This window comes from Manis pentadactyla, chromosome 15 (genome assembly GCF_030020395.1).
Source record: "Manis pentadactyla isolate mManPen7 chromosome 15, mManPen7.hap1, whole genome shotgun sequence".
NCBI lineage: Eukaryota > Metazoa > Chordata > Mammalia > Pholidota > Manidae > Manis > Manis pentadactyla.
The window spans coordinates 63,756,795-63,772,181 of record NC_080033.1 but is presented as its reverse complement, the minus strand read 5'-3'; the positions used below and the strand labels follow the sequence as shown (position 1 = coordinate 63,772,181).

Sequence of the window (15,387 nt, the reverse complement as noted above, 5' to 3'; positions counted from 1 at the left end):
TCTGCTGAAAAAGGTAGATTTATTGCCTCCTGCACACAACTCTATTTCTTTCTCTATGTCCATCCCAAGGGAAGTTCCTCTCTTTGTTAGCACATCACACAAAAAATAAAGGTAGATGGATTTTCATTAAATTCAGATAGCATATTGAGAATATTTGATCTAAGGCTCTCTTTGGCAGACCCTTGATGAAGAGGGCGCCTAAATTAACTTCTCTTACATATGGATAATTTGGCTTAAAGATTTTATGGATTAGCTGGGTGATATGCAGCCCCTGCCCATTAAATTCTGAGCTAACTTGAGAAATTTTCTCCTGTAGACACCTCTAACATGATGCTGGGTGTAGGGGGTTGGAAACTGCCCACACCTAATAAACAACACAGCTCTGTGTTATAGCACCAAGAGCTAAAGAAAGATGAAAAAAAAAAGGAATTGGAAGGTAAGCTGAAAATACATTCCACAGGGGATACTGGCCTCAGAGACAGGGTCTTCTGCTGGAAAGTAAAAGGAACTTCCAAGGTGAAGAGTTTCTGCCGGTGAGTTAGGATTCATGCTAGGGCAGACTCTGGGATAACTGCTGATAGCTATTCCCTTCCTCCTTGCTAACAGAACCTGCATTTATGTGGCAGCAGTGTGCACCACCCTAGGAATTAAATTGTATCACTCAAATCAATCAAGGCAACCCATTCGCTTTGTTAGGGTTTGGTCAGTCCAATGAGATATTAGGGGAAGTCGTCTTGGAGCTTTTGGGAAATTTTTCCTTTGTGAAAAGTGAGAGGCTTTGGAAAAGAGAGTTTGCCTTCTACTTGGAAGTCTGTGGTGTGAAAATGTGGTGCTTAGAATTGAGGCAGACTTCTTGGGAATATGATGGAAAACACTGCTAGCACACTTAACATGGCAGGACAGGTGAATAAGAACCTGGGACTTGGATGACACTGTTAGGTCACAGTAATCAATCAATGTCCTTCTAATAGGGGCCATGTTGTAAAGGCTGTACAATTGCTGCAGCCAAGTGCATTCAAACCTATGCACTCTGACTCCCATGATGGAGACCAAGATGGTCCTGAGAGATGGTCTCTTAGTGCCTATGGGCAGCCTTTCCAGATTGGCAGCCAAACATTCCACACACCAGACTTGGTGGGTTTCAACTGCCTGGGAAGAGCTTGCCTTTCCTGAACAGCATGCACACCAGAGTCAAACCAGCACATTTCCATAGGATATGGCCAAGTCAGATCAACTGTAGCCTAACACCATTGGTGCTCTGGATCTCTTTCAGTTGTCTTAAGTAACCAGGGACTGATTTGTCACGGCCACCGGTAAGTCAAGGGCTGTTTCTCCTACTGAGCCTTCTTTGTGATCGACTCAAGTCGTGTGTGCTGGGATGAGGACAGATGGATGGGAACAAAGTCCTAAACATGGCCTATGTTGCCTGCATGATCTGGCCCCTCCTGTCTGCCTCTTTGCAAACTTGGCTGCTGCCAACAACATTTTCACTTTGCCCTATAACCACGGTGGTTTTTGGCCACCTAAATGCCTTCATACATGCTGTTTTTACTGACCAAATCCCCCCTGCCCCACAATTCCTCCTGGCCCTAGTTAAGATCTGAGCCTAGTCTCTCAAGGCTTAGCACAAATATAGGAAATCTAGGAAGCTTTCCCAGCCCTCCATAACTTTCTTTTTAGTTATAGTTCACTTACTCTATATTTCTCCTTATGTTATTTCTATTTCAGTTTTTAAAAAATCATTTTAAATGAGTCAGTCATTTAATGTCTGTTTCACCCAATGGGATGTCAGTGACATTAGGCAGGGATGTCTTAGCACTGTATCCCTAGAGCTCAGCATAATGCCCAGCACATAATAGGTGCTCAGTAAACCCTTGCTGCTCTCCAAAGAGGAGTTAAAATGGTGCACACACTCCATCACCAGGGATGCTCTCAGATGCAGTTAATGCATCGGTTATAGAGCTAGGACAAAGGTAACCCTGGTATCCAAAGTGCCTGACTTAGAGGTTTCAGGGTGGTTAATTCAAGGGCCCAGGTTCTTTTTATCCTTTCATCATGCTGTTCTCGCCAGGGCTTTGGCTGGTCTGCTTTCACTGACTCCATCATGGTTCCAATATTGCTGCCAGGGTTCTAAAGTGAGAAGATAATATCCAGACCCAGAAAAAGAGAACATCCCTTTCTTGTCCCCCTGCTCAAGAGTGAGAGAAGTCTTCTGGAACGCCCCTCAGTGGCCAGAATTGTGCCACATGCCCATCCTGGAACTTATCATTGGCCAGGGAAATGGCACTCTGAGACTCCAGCTAGACCAAGACCACAGGAGATTCACCCCTGAGGCCAAGGAGCGGCCCACAAAGCAACCATGACTGTCTCAGCAAGAAAGAAGCTGGGCTGTGTGCAGACGTGTGTGCTGGCGCGCTGCTGATGCTCAACGTGAGAGGCTTTATAGGCATCTAAGAATGTCTGCCACCCACCCTCTTCGTGCCTCCACAGAAGGAAATTCATTAGAAGAAATATTGGCATCAAAATACAGTGAGCAGCCAAAGGAGAGAAGTATAATTCCAAGGGGAAAAAATAATGATAAGAAATTGTTCAATAATGAATTTAGAACCTATAAAATACCCTTTAAACATCCCTCCTCATTAACAGTAGCTTCTGTTTCATCCCCCACCATCAATATCTTTTGATTGGTCTGATAGTCAACTGTAGTGAGCTTCTAACAATATAATGCAAATACAATCAATGTAAATTGATCACAAAGCAGAACTGCAAATCTTTCCAAAAGCACAGGCTATCATAAAATTAGTGTAGGTGATTGCAGAGAACGGCCTCCATCACAAAGGCAAAGGATGCACAGACGTACACCAGTTAACAACTGAGTTGGATAAAGGATGAATACGGGCATTTAAAAAAAAATTGGACTAAAGGGCTAGAAAAAGGCCACTGTTAAAAAATTCATAAAGTTCTTGAATATTGTTTTTGCATATGAGATCTTCTTTACATTCCTGATGTGTAAGTCAATGGTGACGGGCAGGACATCATATAATCTTACAGGAAAAAAATGAACCATCCCTTCCCCCAAGATTAACATTTGATTCATTTTTTATCCTATGATTCAGTGAAGTTGCTATGATGGCCTACATCTGGATAAATATCACATTCAATAAACTTACTCTTATAATTTACAGCTACAGTTTTTCCTCCATTTATAACACAATTTTGGTTACCTTTGAAAGGGGCTTAAGGCCTCACTTGGAGAGCAAATGATCTTGGGATAATAAAACCTCCAGTATTTTAAAATGATGATTATGAAGATCCTCTAGAAATGTGGATTATTCCTTATGATAAACTGCTAAGTGTAAAAAAAAATGGGGTACCAAAGACTTTACAAGATAACTGTAACCATATAAACATTTTTATGTATTTGCATGAGAACTGAAGACAAAAACAGAAGTGTGTACATATGAGGGAATGAAGATTCATTCCCTTCCTCCCTTTTCCTTTATATTTCCCCCCAAATATTTCATTCTTAATAACTTTTGTTAACAATAAGCCCAGGAAAAAAAATCCAATATGCTCTTGAGCTATTTAGTCTAGTCATAATAATAATGTTGTGTTAAATAAGCACACCCCTGACTTAATGCTCATAGGGTATGAAAGGCAGCCTGTAAGGTGGCCCCAGTGATCCCCATCTCCTTGTATTCATGCCCTCGTGTCATACGCAGCCCTTGAATCTGGACTCTGTGGATCGACTCTCTTCCAGTGAGGACAACATGACAGAAGGAATGGGACTGCCCATCCAATATTAGGTCATACAAAGGCTGTGGCTTCCATATTGTGTGTTCAGCCTTGCTCCTCTCTGCTTCCTCACACTGAGGGAAGCCATCTGCCATGTCATTAGCTGCCATACGGTGAGGTCTGCATGCAGAGATCTGATACCTCCTGCCAAGAGCCATGTGAATGAGCTTGAGAACAGAGTGACACCCACATACGCACACACAAGGGCCCCAGTTAAGCCTTGAGATATCCTCAGGCCTGGCCAACCTCTTCACTGCAGCCTTGTGAGAAACCCTGAACCATAGGAAACCAGCTTCATTACACCTGGATTCCTGACCCACAGACACTGTGATGTAAGTGTTGTTTTAAGCCCATAATTTCAGGGGTCATTTGTTACACAGCAATAGATCACTAAAAAATAAAGGATCTAATTCAAATTTCAGGAAATTTGTCCTTTAGGAATATGACAATTGAGTGGATTTATCAATAGTGTGTTTGGAAACTTTTTTTTAAACCTCTGGCTTAGAGTTATAGAACTTCTCTTTAGAAATCAATAAATGCTGCTTACGTATTTTTATATAATAGCATTATTGATGACAATCTTTATTTGAAAATGAAAACACAAGAAGTAAAGTTTAAAGTACTTAAAGTTTCTTAGATGACAGAAACCAAATACTTCCCTACCCTGGTCTCTCCGTACTTACCAAGGAGCTGAGAGGATGACAGAGAACTCTTAACAACACCGGAATCGGAAGCTGGACATGCCAAAGCAATCTATCGGTAGCAGAAGGTTCCATAGATTTTCAGGTGGAAACCAAGTTGTTTGCTTGTTGGGACTCTGGGGATTCCTTTGCTACAGAAGTAACCTCAATCCCATAAGCAGAGAGATCCAGGTAGAGGTTGTGGGCTTGGGTTTCTAGTGTGGGCACCTGGCGAGGCTAACAGATTAGGGAAGTTGTGAAGAAAAAGAATTACATGGCAGTGCTTTCTGGTTGATGCTGACCCCAGGTCTAGCATGGATTAACTCACACAGTTATTGCTTTTTATTTCAACCAGCATGGACTGAGTGCCTAGTATGTGCTAGGCATGGTGTTATGCTCTGGGCGTAGCAAGATAAAAAGGGTGCAATCTCTAACTGTGAGTCTAGGCCCAAATCCAAGAGTTGAAGGTACGGGATGATAAAGTGGACACCTAAGTTCCAATTGTGACTGCTACCACTAGCCAAACTGTGTTATCTCATGTATTAGTTCTAAGTACCCATAACAAAATAGCACAGACTGAGTGGCTTAAATAACAAAAATTAATTTTCTTACAGTTCTGGAGGCTGGAAGTCCAGGGTCAAGGTCCTGGTGGTGGTGGTTTCTCCCGAGGCCTTCCTCCTTGGCTTGCAGATGGCCGCCTTCTCATTGTGTCCTCAGATGGGCTTCCCTCTACATGGGTCTGTGTCTCTCTCCTTATAGGATACAGTCACATTGTATTAGAGCCACATGCATGTCCTCTTTTTACCTTAATTACCTCTTTAAATACTCAATCTCCAAATGCAGTTGCAATCTGAGGTACTGGGGGTTAGACTTCAACATATAAATTGGTGGGGGACACAATTCAGCCTATAAATTCTTAACCTGTCTGTGTTGAAAAGTCAAAAACAGTCCAGGACTGAAAATCAGCTCCAACTTCAAGAACAAAGCAATCTTACCATTAATCCAGCAGGGAGAGAACACAGATAGATAACTGCAAATTCCACAGGAAACCCTTTCCCTCAAGATCATGCACCAGCTGTGGAATGCCATAAAGAATGTGAATTGTTGTTTTAGGGGTTGGAAGAAATGGTATCTTCCCATTCCCACTGCTTAGAATAGTACCTAGAAAATAATAGGAACTCAATAAAAGCTCAGCGAGTCAGTGAGTGGATGGTTATAAATATATATAAAGTAACAGTAGAGGCAGTTGGGTAATAACCAACAACTCCCATGTTCCTTGAATTCACCTAATTATTTTAATGCTTGTTTTCACAATGTTAAAATTGAACAGATTCCCTTTCTTGCTTAAATTGTACCAATTACTGTATCTCTTCCAATTTGTTTTCCTGATCTGTGGAACATTTAACCCATCAGGTAGCTTTTTCTACCTTAGCAACTCATGAAGTCAGAAGTTTTCTTCTCTGAATTATTCTATACTATCTTTAAGGAGAAAATGAGCCTTTAGCTACGGTCCCAGCTTGGGTTTGCAATGTGAGCCACACACTCCTTCATAAACAGATTAATCAGTGAGTGGAATTTCTATGATTCATCCATCTCGCATGCCACTGAAGTGCTCCCACACTCTACTGAACAGGATCATCCAAAGGGCATATTAAAGCACAGGGTGCTGGTCCCCGCCCTCCACAGTATCTGACCCTGAGGCCCTGGAGTGGGTCCTGAGGAATTTCAACTAGCCCTTGATTATGCTGATGCTGCCAGTCTAGGAAACATACTTTGAGACCCGCTGAACAGCCCAGGGTTTCTCAGCCTCAGCACTACTGACATTGAAGCCCAGATGATCCTTTCTTGGGGATGGCATAGGTGCTGTTCCGTGCATCACAGGATGTTCAGTAGAAATCCCTGGCCTCTACACACTGGATGCCAATAGCACACTTTCCTCCAAGTATGATAGCCACAAAGGTCTCTGGGGTAAAATCATCCCCAGTTAAGAACCAAGGCTCTACAGCATTTTCCTCTACTACTTGACTTTTAGATTCAATTGCTAATATGTATTTCTATCCAGGGCTACAGAGATGAAGTTGAAACAATGAAAGCTAGTATTTATTAAATATGTAATGGGTACCATGCATTGGCCAAGCATCTTGTATATATTATTCTGAACTAATTCCTACAATACACTTTGAAGTGGTTACTAATATTAGTGACATTTTACAGTTAAGGGAACTGAGATACAGTGGAGTAAGGTAAACTATATTGAGTAATCATATGGATGAAGATCTGATCATACGCAATGTATAAAAGCCTAACAGGAAGCATTATTATCCCTGTGTAAGACAAGGAAACTGAGGCTTACAGAAGTTGAGGAAATTGGGTTATACACGCACCAAACGGTGGAACCAGCCTAGTTCCAGAACCTGTTTTCCACCCTTGCATACATTTTTTGTTCTATCTTATTCACTTTGGGGAAAAAAACAGATGAGGACAAAAGCTGACATAACTGTAAATAAGGATTTGGGCTTTGTCCAGATTTTCAGTCATGTTATCCCTGAGTCCCTTTAAACTTGATAAGAGAGATTGTTGGTTAAAACACAAATCTGCAGAAAGACATTCCTTTGTTGGAAAGAGTTCTTGAAGTCATATTTCTAGAGAAATTCCCTCTTTTTCTCTGAGACAAATTAATAATCAATATTCATACAATATTATTAACTAAAGTCCAAAAGTTTATTCCTATTTACTCAAATGTCTCCTAATGTCCTTTGTCCTGTGATCCACCTGGGATGCCACATTTACTTGTCATTTCTCCTTATGTCCTCTAGACTGACTTTCCTTGTTTTGATTTCCCTTGACCATTTTGAGGAATGCTGATCAAGTATCTTGTAGAATTACCCGCATCTGGGATTTCTCTGATATCTTTCTCATGATTAGTCTGGAATTATAGATGTTTGGTAAAAAGACCACAGAGGTAAAGTGCCATTCCCATCACACCACATCCGGAGTGCCTGCTATCACCATGACTTATCACTGTTGATGGTGACCTTGACCACCTGGCTGAGGTCCTGTTTGTCAGGTTTCCCCTCCTTGGAGTTGTTCTCCCCTGCCCCTTTTCCATACTGTCTTCTCTAGAAGGAAGTCACTGTGCAGCCCACACCTAAGGAGTGGGGGTGGTGCCCCATCTCTCTGAGGGCAGAGTATCTAGGGCATTATCTGGAATCACTCTGGATATTTATACTTCTGTTTCCCTTACAACTCTCTGAACATAATAAAGGCATATGAAATGTCAGTTAATGAAAGAGTAAGGCAACTAACAGCTTATTAGGGCTGGCATTTTCCATCATTTCTCCTGAGCCAAAGGTACATGAGACTTTTTTCTCTGAACTATGGACGCATCATGAGGTTAGAAGTCTTCAGGGGCAGAACCCAGGCTTAGTTGTCTTTGTGGGGTAGGGTCTGGCAGCAGTAGGGTTGAAAATGTGGAGTCTGCCAACATTTTTTTATTTGTATGTTTCTTGGCATCTCAACCCAAATTTGATCATTATTCCATTTTCTGGTTCTCAAGTTGTACTGCAGTTATGTAAAGTAATACCATGGGGGAAACTGAGAGAAGGTTACATGGTGGGGGGGGGGTAGGGGTGGTCTTGCAATCAGGAAAAAAAAATGTCTAAGAAGACTCCTTCAGGGGTGATAATGAAAACAAGTTGAGAAACACTACTCCCAAATGATGACCATGAGGTCATACCTACCCACTCTGGGAGTCTGTGCAGAATACATCATTAAAACAGGGGCCCAAGGAGTATTAGAGATCTGGTCTTGTTTGCCCTTGAGAGACAAGAAAATTGAGACCAAAAGAGATGTAACTTTCTCTGAGCCACTCAGTGAACCCGTGGCAAACCCCATACAAGAACCAGGAGTTTCTCAAACCAACATTAGTTCTCCTTCCAATCTCCTCTCAGCTTCAGACAAGGATCTATCAAATGGCTTTTATGCACCTGTTTTCTTGGTTACCCCATCATTTCATCTCCACAACCTCACTAGAAGTATGTACAAACTAGAGCAAGTTAGCAAAAATAAGCAGCAGAACCCATCATGGCTCAGAGCTCGTGACCACCTTCCAAAACTTCAAGCCCCATGACTTAGCTAAGGATTTGTTAAATGTTTCAATGGTTTCTGAACAGATGGGAAACCCCGAATAGTTTGAGGTATGCACCGAGTTCCTCTAAGAAACATTTTTATAGAAGTACTCATAAAAGGGCAATCTTCCTTATACTCTGAAACTATGCAGAACAGAATTTTAAAATGCAGTTACCCCTGATGAAAACCTATTACACTGGTGTGATTACCAATGAACTTTGGATACTCTAAGTATGCTTTTACAGGATCTGTTACTAGAATGAGGACATCATTAAGAATAACCAATTACCTGTTTTATTTGTCATATTAGAACTGCTCTGTTAATAAACTAAAATAGTAAGTGACTAAAAGTAGTGGGGTGGGAGAGGCAATGTACAAATCATGCACAATGTTCAAATCATGCAATTGAACAAACAGACATAAGGACAGGGGAAGAAAAATAAAATTCAGTAAATACAGAGAATTTTAAGTGAGCAGTACTTTAAGACCAATGTACATCATGTTCAATTAAATGAAACACAAGCCCTTTGATAAAAATAATAATAATACCCCCTTACTAATCAGTGTGGCACAAAGGCAGTCATTTGGGCTTCTGTCTAGATCTGAGGTTGGCAATCTACAGTCTGCAGGTCAAATCTGCCAGCTGTCTGTTTTTGTAAAAAAGGTTTCACTGGAAAAGCCAAGCACCTTTGTTTACATATGCCTGTGGCTGCTTTAGCGCTCCAACTGTCTTTTGGAAGGAGATAGAGCTTCTAGTGCTTGAGAAAGGGAATGTAATCAGACCCTTTGATATTTGAATAATTTAAAAAGAAAAGCTGTCCAGTTCCAAGGTGTGGACCCATTGAGAAGAGGAGAGTGGGATCCAGCTTGAAGGGCTGGACATGGACCAGTCTGGCTCCACGGGCAGGCAGGCCCCTGGGCTGGTGACGCTGAGTAAGGGCTGAAAGGCCTGGCCACTAGGAGCCACCCGAGGGAGTTCAGAGAAGCTGGTGCTGGTGAAAGGAGGACCGCCCACCACGAGGAGCCCCTCCAGGGGTCAGCCCAGCCTGTGCAGTCACTCTCTGTGGCTTCTGGGAAGCCCCTCCACTGGCTGGCTCTGTGCACCTCGTGGGCTACCGCAAACTCTCCCGCCAGCAAGAAACAACAGAAAAGACAGGCTGCCCACGTTCCAATTCTCTCTCTGCCTGTGGGTGTACACTCAGTTTAACTTTATATTCCAGAAATGAAGCTAGAGACATTCTTTTCCTGTCAAATGATCGACTCAGGAGGACTCAGCCTTATGTGGTCCCACGAGAATGCCCCACTTTGGGCGTCAGCCACCAATGGGGTGACCAGGAACTGACATTTTTCTCCTGACCTACTACATATTGGGGGGCTCCCATGACCCCCTCGCAGGTTCAGCATTCAGGAAAACGGCGCACAGAACCCTGGAGGACCTCACTTACGTTGCATGGTGTTAAACTAATTAAGCAAGGAGGCTGTTGGATTGGTGTGGCTCTAAAGCCATGGCAGTTTTACTTCAGCAAACCAAAATTTAAGCCTGTAAATGCCTCGAGGTTACAAAATTGGAACATTAAGGACAACCAATCACATAGGCCAACCAGGCTTCAAGCCCCAGCCAATCAATAACTGCCTTACTTTGCTTCCAGCTTTTCCCTGAAAAAGCCTCTCCCCGAGCTAGCATTGGTGGGGTGCACCTGCTCCGATTCTGGACTGCTGCCACCCAATTCCAGTCCATTTTTGCTCAAATAAACTCTTTAAGATGTTTCTATTATGCCTCAGTTTATCGTTGAATAGTTGTGGTGTCAGAGGGGAACCGAGGGCGACCCCGACAGACCCCAGGAGCAGTGAGCCACCAGGCAGACGTACCTGCTGAGCCCCAAGAGCTTCCGGCATCCTCGCTGCCTGTGCAGGTGGCGGGCAGGTCTCTCCTGCACCCTGGACCCAGCTCACCAGGTTTTGCTCATGAGCTTCCGCAAAACTGGAGCACCTCTTTTTCTGGAGTGGGTCCAAAAACCGGCTAGAGTAGGACTGGGTAGGACTTAGAAACCGGATGGGTTCAGGGTCAGACTGGTTCCAGGCTTGGACGGTTCCGATTTAGAAGCCAGACGGGGTCCTGGGTCAGACTGATTCTGACTTAAGCCAGACCCGAGCCAGTGTGAGCCCTCAAGTGAATAAAATTTTAAGCCTGCATGAGTAGGTTCACCTTACCAAAGGTAATCCTTAATTACAGTGGCCACAGTGCACAACTTTAAAGCTAGACAAGCAGCTTATCCATTTACAAGGTGCTCTTGAGAAAAAGGGGTCTCAGGAAGACACCCACTATAAAGGGTAGAGGGAAAATTACTTTTCCCTCCTCTAGGTTTCTGGTGACCAGGATGAGACCTGCGGGGACACCCACTCACTCTGGAGCCAGCACTTGAATTACGTGTCAGAGGGCAGCAAAGGTAAGAATTCTTACCAACATCACGCTCCCTGACACCTCTCTCTCTGTGGCGTCTCATGAAGGGAGAAAGGTAAAATTTCATATCATCCCTTCCTTTCCAAATTCAGATTGGCAGGAAAAAACATTAGTCGTCAAAACTTTCTTTCCCAGGTCAGCTATTTCCTTCTTGTTTGTCTCATTTTATGTCCTGAGAATTTGTCTTGGCAAACCCTCAGTTTGGGCGCCCCCAAATACGACTGAAAACAAGTGCAGGCTGTACCCCATTTGTGGCTAGGGTCCTGCCCCATGTGGCCAGTTCTCAGGGAATTGTCCTTCTTTTGGTTACCTGGGAGTGTCTCTGGATCTTGGTTAACAGTATCTTTTGCACCTTCTTCAAGGACCTTCTCTGTGTCCCTTGGAAATGTTGTCTGGTACTTTCTCTGTGACCATGAGATTGTTCAATACTGCCAGGAATATTTATTGTTTGTTCTGGGTGAAACCTGATAAGAAATTCAAAATAATTTTTTTTTTAAGTAGCTTTATGGTCAGAAGTTGACCACATTATAAGCTGGTATTAAGAACCTGATAGGAACTTTTTTAAAGGCCTTCTCCCCTACGCTAGCATGAAAGTATGCACCCAGAGGGGAAGAAAACCATTCTGAAGCCGACAACATTCCGAAGACACACAGCTCTAAATCTAGAACATAGGAATTTTTAAATTTCCATCTTAGTTGAATATCTTCTCCCTAATATAAAGAAGCAAACTGAAGATAATGGATGGCTGAGTCAGAATCTTGATATGATATTCAGGTAGCAAAGAGAATCGCTGAGGAATTAAAAACAAATGCACTTGTCTTACAAATCAAGTTTTTGCAAGAATGCAAATGCAGCCCTAGAAACAACTCCAGAAACAATTCAAAGCCCCCTATCTTTTTACGAATCCGAAAACCTCTTCTATTTATCTCAAAAGGCTTGCAGATATTATTTTACAGTATCTGGATAAAATTCTTGGATTTAGGCAACAAAAACCTTCTTGGAAACGTTTATATCCTTTCTCTGTGCCTTTGGGATTTCAGTGTTTGGCTTGGTCTTCTCTAGGAACCCAGAACCATCTCTTGAAATGCAAGCTACAGGGAGGTAACTCTTGTGTCAGAAAAAAAATAAAGGTATTTGAGGAATTAAGTGAATGAAAAATCTTAGAAGTCTGTTCTGCATATTTCAGGAAAAGTTTTAGTCATCTGATCAGGTAACCTTAATTATTCTATATGCCAGAAACACAATTTGGATCAAACCGTTCTTTTATAAACTAGAGAGGTTGGCATTACTTGTCTCATGGCTAAAATTTTTAAATGAAAGCTATTAGATCTCTGCACCATATGTTTATGTATATCTATGTATGTATGTTGTACATGTGCATATTTTTCTACCTCCTGATGGTATTGCGAAAATTAATTTGTAAAGAGTTCTATTTAAAGGCCTAAAGACAGATAGACATTTATATAAATCAAGCATGCTCTCAGAAATAAAGAAACCAAATGTTTTGCAAGTTCATGTGATCTGGATAATCTTAGGAAAATAAAAGCTAGTTTAAATTTGTTGGTTTAATTAAAACAGGCATGTCTCAGCATTATCAAGCACTAAGTATGATACTTTTATTGTACCTAGGTTTACTAAAAGTCAAGTTTATGTTGTCTCTGTTACAGAATTTGTCAGATGATAGCTATTTAATATTTCATGAATTTTCATGAGCAATCTAAAAATATTTGTTAAGAACAAGTGAATTAAATAAATGTAAGATAAACATTTATATACTTTTCAGTAAGAATTAGGCTTTATTGTATGTCTACTTAAAAATAATTTCCAAAACATTTTTGATAACTTGAAACCTTAAGGTTATACTAAGATAAGTTAAATGATGGATATTCTCTGAATGTTTAGATTAATTCCAAATAAGATAAAATACTGAAACATTACTGAACTTAAGTTTATCCACATTTGGCTTCCTTTTACAGAGAAACTAAGTATATTTGGGTCTATTATTAAACATTTTTTGTGTCACACTGAAAAACTTACTGTAAGGAAGAATGTACTTTTAGAAATTATGAAATATATTTATAAATTTGCCAATCTGAAGAATGCTAGTGTAACAGTCCATAATTGCTAACTTCTTAGATTTCACTAGAAATTAAGGATTCTAAGGGTGAAGAATTCTAGTCAATGTATGTAATAAAAACTACTTAGAAGTAATAAGGATGAAAGGAAAAAACTGTGTGTGAAAAGTGGGTGAGAAGAGAAAAATGATGGATTGTTCCAGAATGTAAAGAGGAAAAAGACCTAGGACAAAACCTAACTAGATATAAAAAAAGTTTTAGAAGGTTTATGGAAAAGGAATCTTGGAAAAGGAATTTTATGTGTGGTCACACTAAAATGAAAATGGATTTCAGTTAAGTTTCTAAAAAATGAGTTTTAACTTCAAAAGACATTGGTGCAGAATTAGAATTTCTTTTTCCCTCTGTTAAAAGGATGATGCTTTCTTGGACTATTGGCATGACCATCATAAGAGATTGTGAAAGGAATTTTTTTTTTTAATCTCTTGGCTAATCTACCTGCAGAACAGAGATGTTGTATCTTACCAAAATCATTTACTATGGTTAAGTTTGTCTTTATCAGGTTTTTGGTTATGTAACATAACTCAGTCTTCTCAAAAGAAAGAATATTAAAATATTCTCAATATTCACAACTGCATAACTTTCTGTGTTTGCCTTTACAATCTCCTTTCACTATAGGGAAATAATGAAGTATTATTTCATAATGATCTGAGATCCTATTAGGTCAAATGTTCAAATCTTTATCTTTTGAATTTTGACAACCTCCCAAAATCAAATTCTAAATGAAGTCTTTTTGACCTCAGAAAAACTTTGAGATTTCCTAGAAGGTCCTTGGAAAAATCTCAAAAAATGTGTCTCTTGCCCTATAAAACAGAGAGGTTAAATTAGTTAGGTGCATGTGGTATATTAAATTATATGGGAAGCATTGTCAAATAAAAAGTGATGAAAAACTTTCTTAGGTTTTATGTGAATGAATATATATTACTAATATAAGCATCTAGAAATTAAGTTTCTGGAAATCTGTCAATACTCTCATTGTCCAGTTGTTACCTTAAATTATTATATGCCACAGAAATAATTACGTTTAATTATTAGGTGAGCTCTCCTCAAATCTTTAACCATGGTCTTTTTTTTTGAGTTTTATTTTTTATTTTTGGTCAAGTACAGACAGTTGTTTTACTCTGATGCTTTTGCAAAGGTACTTCATCTTCAGAGAGTTTCATGGAAAGGACTCTAACAAGTACTCTAGAATATAGCTTTCTGATAACCTTAAGGCCATAAAACTGAACTAGGTAAGAATTTCCAGAACTAAAGGAAACACTGGGTTCAAACAGAACAAGCATGAGTAATACGGGACTGCAATGAATTGTTGAGGATGATTATAACTGCTTTTACAACTTTTCCTTTGAAAGATTACTGGTTTCTCAATGTTTTATTTTTCTACAGACCAAAGGATAGACTAGTTACTAAGGGACTTTTGTTTGGGGTGACTGAGACTCCCACACACTCAAGAACTTCTATTAAGATAACAATCCAGTTTTAGAAACAAACTGTGAAATGCAGCTAACACTTCACCTTCTTAACTCTGCTTAATAAGCAGTGTGGACTCTGTCTTGGTGGTCTGGGCTCACAGAGGTGGTCTTTCTGACGACCCTCCCTGGGCCCTCAGCTCTCCTCACCTCCAGAAGAGGAGTCTGTAAACACTCTCTTTCCCAGCAGTTGAGCTGTAAAAGGCAAAGGGTCTCTGAACAGTGTAGTAAGGACTTATCTTTCCTAGATTGCCCGTATGGCAAGCATATAAATCTGTACTCTGGGAGTTTTAAATTGCCTTTCAGGGCACAGCTGAGTCTCCAAATCAGTGCAGTTTAACTATTTGCACATGTTTTGCCAGAAGTCCTTAATGGGTTGACAAACACCTGATATGGCTACAAAGTTAAGCCTTAGAGTTTACATGGATTGAAACAGAGGATTCTAAACCGGAGCATATGAGGATCCTGAAACTGTGAGTGGTTTGTGTATGTGCATCCCTGTGTTTTATTGGAGGAGGGCTTGATCTTCCCTGATGGGCTTTTTGTAACCCCCACAAAATATAGGCCATTGGTTTAAAAAAAAAAACCTCTCTTTTTTCCTCTTTTGCCATTCATATGTCTGCTTCCTGTTTTCTTCTGATATTGCTAAAAATTGGCCCTAGGTTGGTGTTTAGCCTGGACACTCTGGTGTGTCATGTGAATGACAAAATAGAAAAATCTAG

General features: G+C 40.7%; 1 long non-coding RNA gene across 1 annotated transcript; it reads right to left on the bottom strand.

Moving 5' to 3' along the window:
• Positions 1–3,412: 3,412 nt before the first annotated feature.
• LOC130681035 (uncharacterized) lies at positions 3,413–10,807 on the bottom strand. The gene is made up of 3 exons (XR_008994077.1): positions 10,557–10,807; positions 5,088–5,227; positions 3,413–4,703 (listed from the first exon to the last, which is right to left on the bottom strand). It is a non-coding gene; the product is annotated as an uncharacterized LOC130681035 (long non-coding RNA).
• Between the last annotated feature and the right edge of the window lie 4,580 nt (positions 10,808–15,387).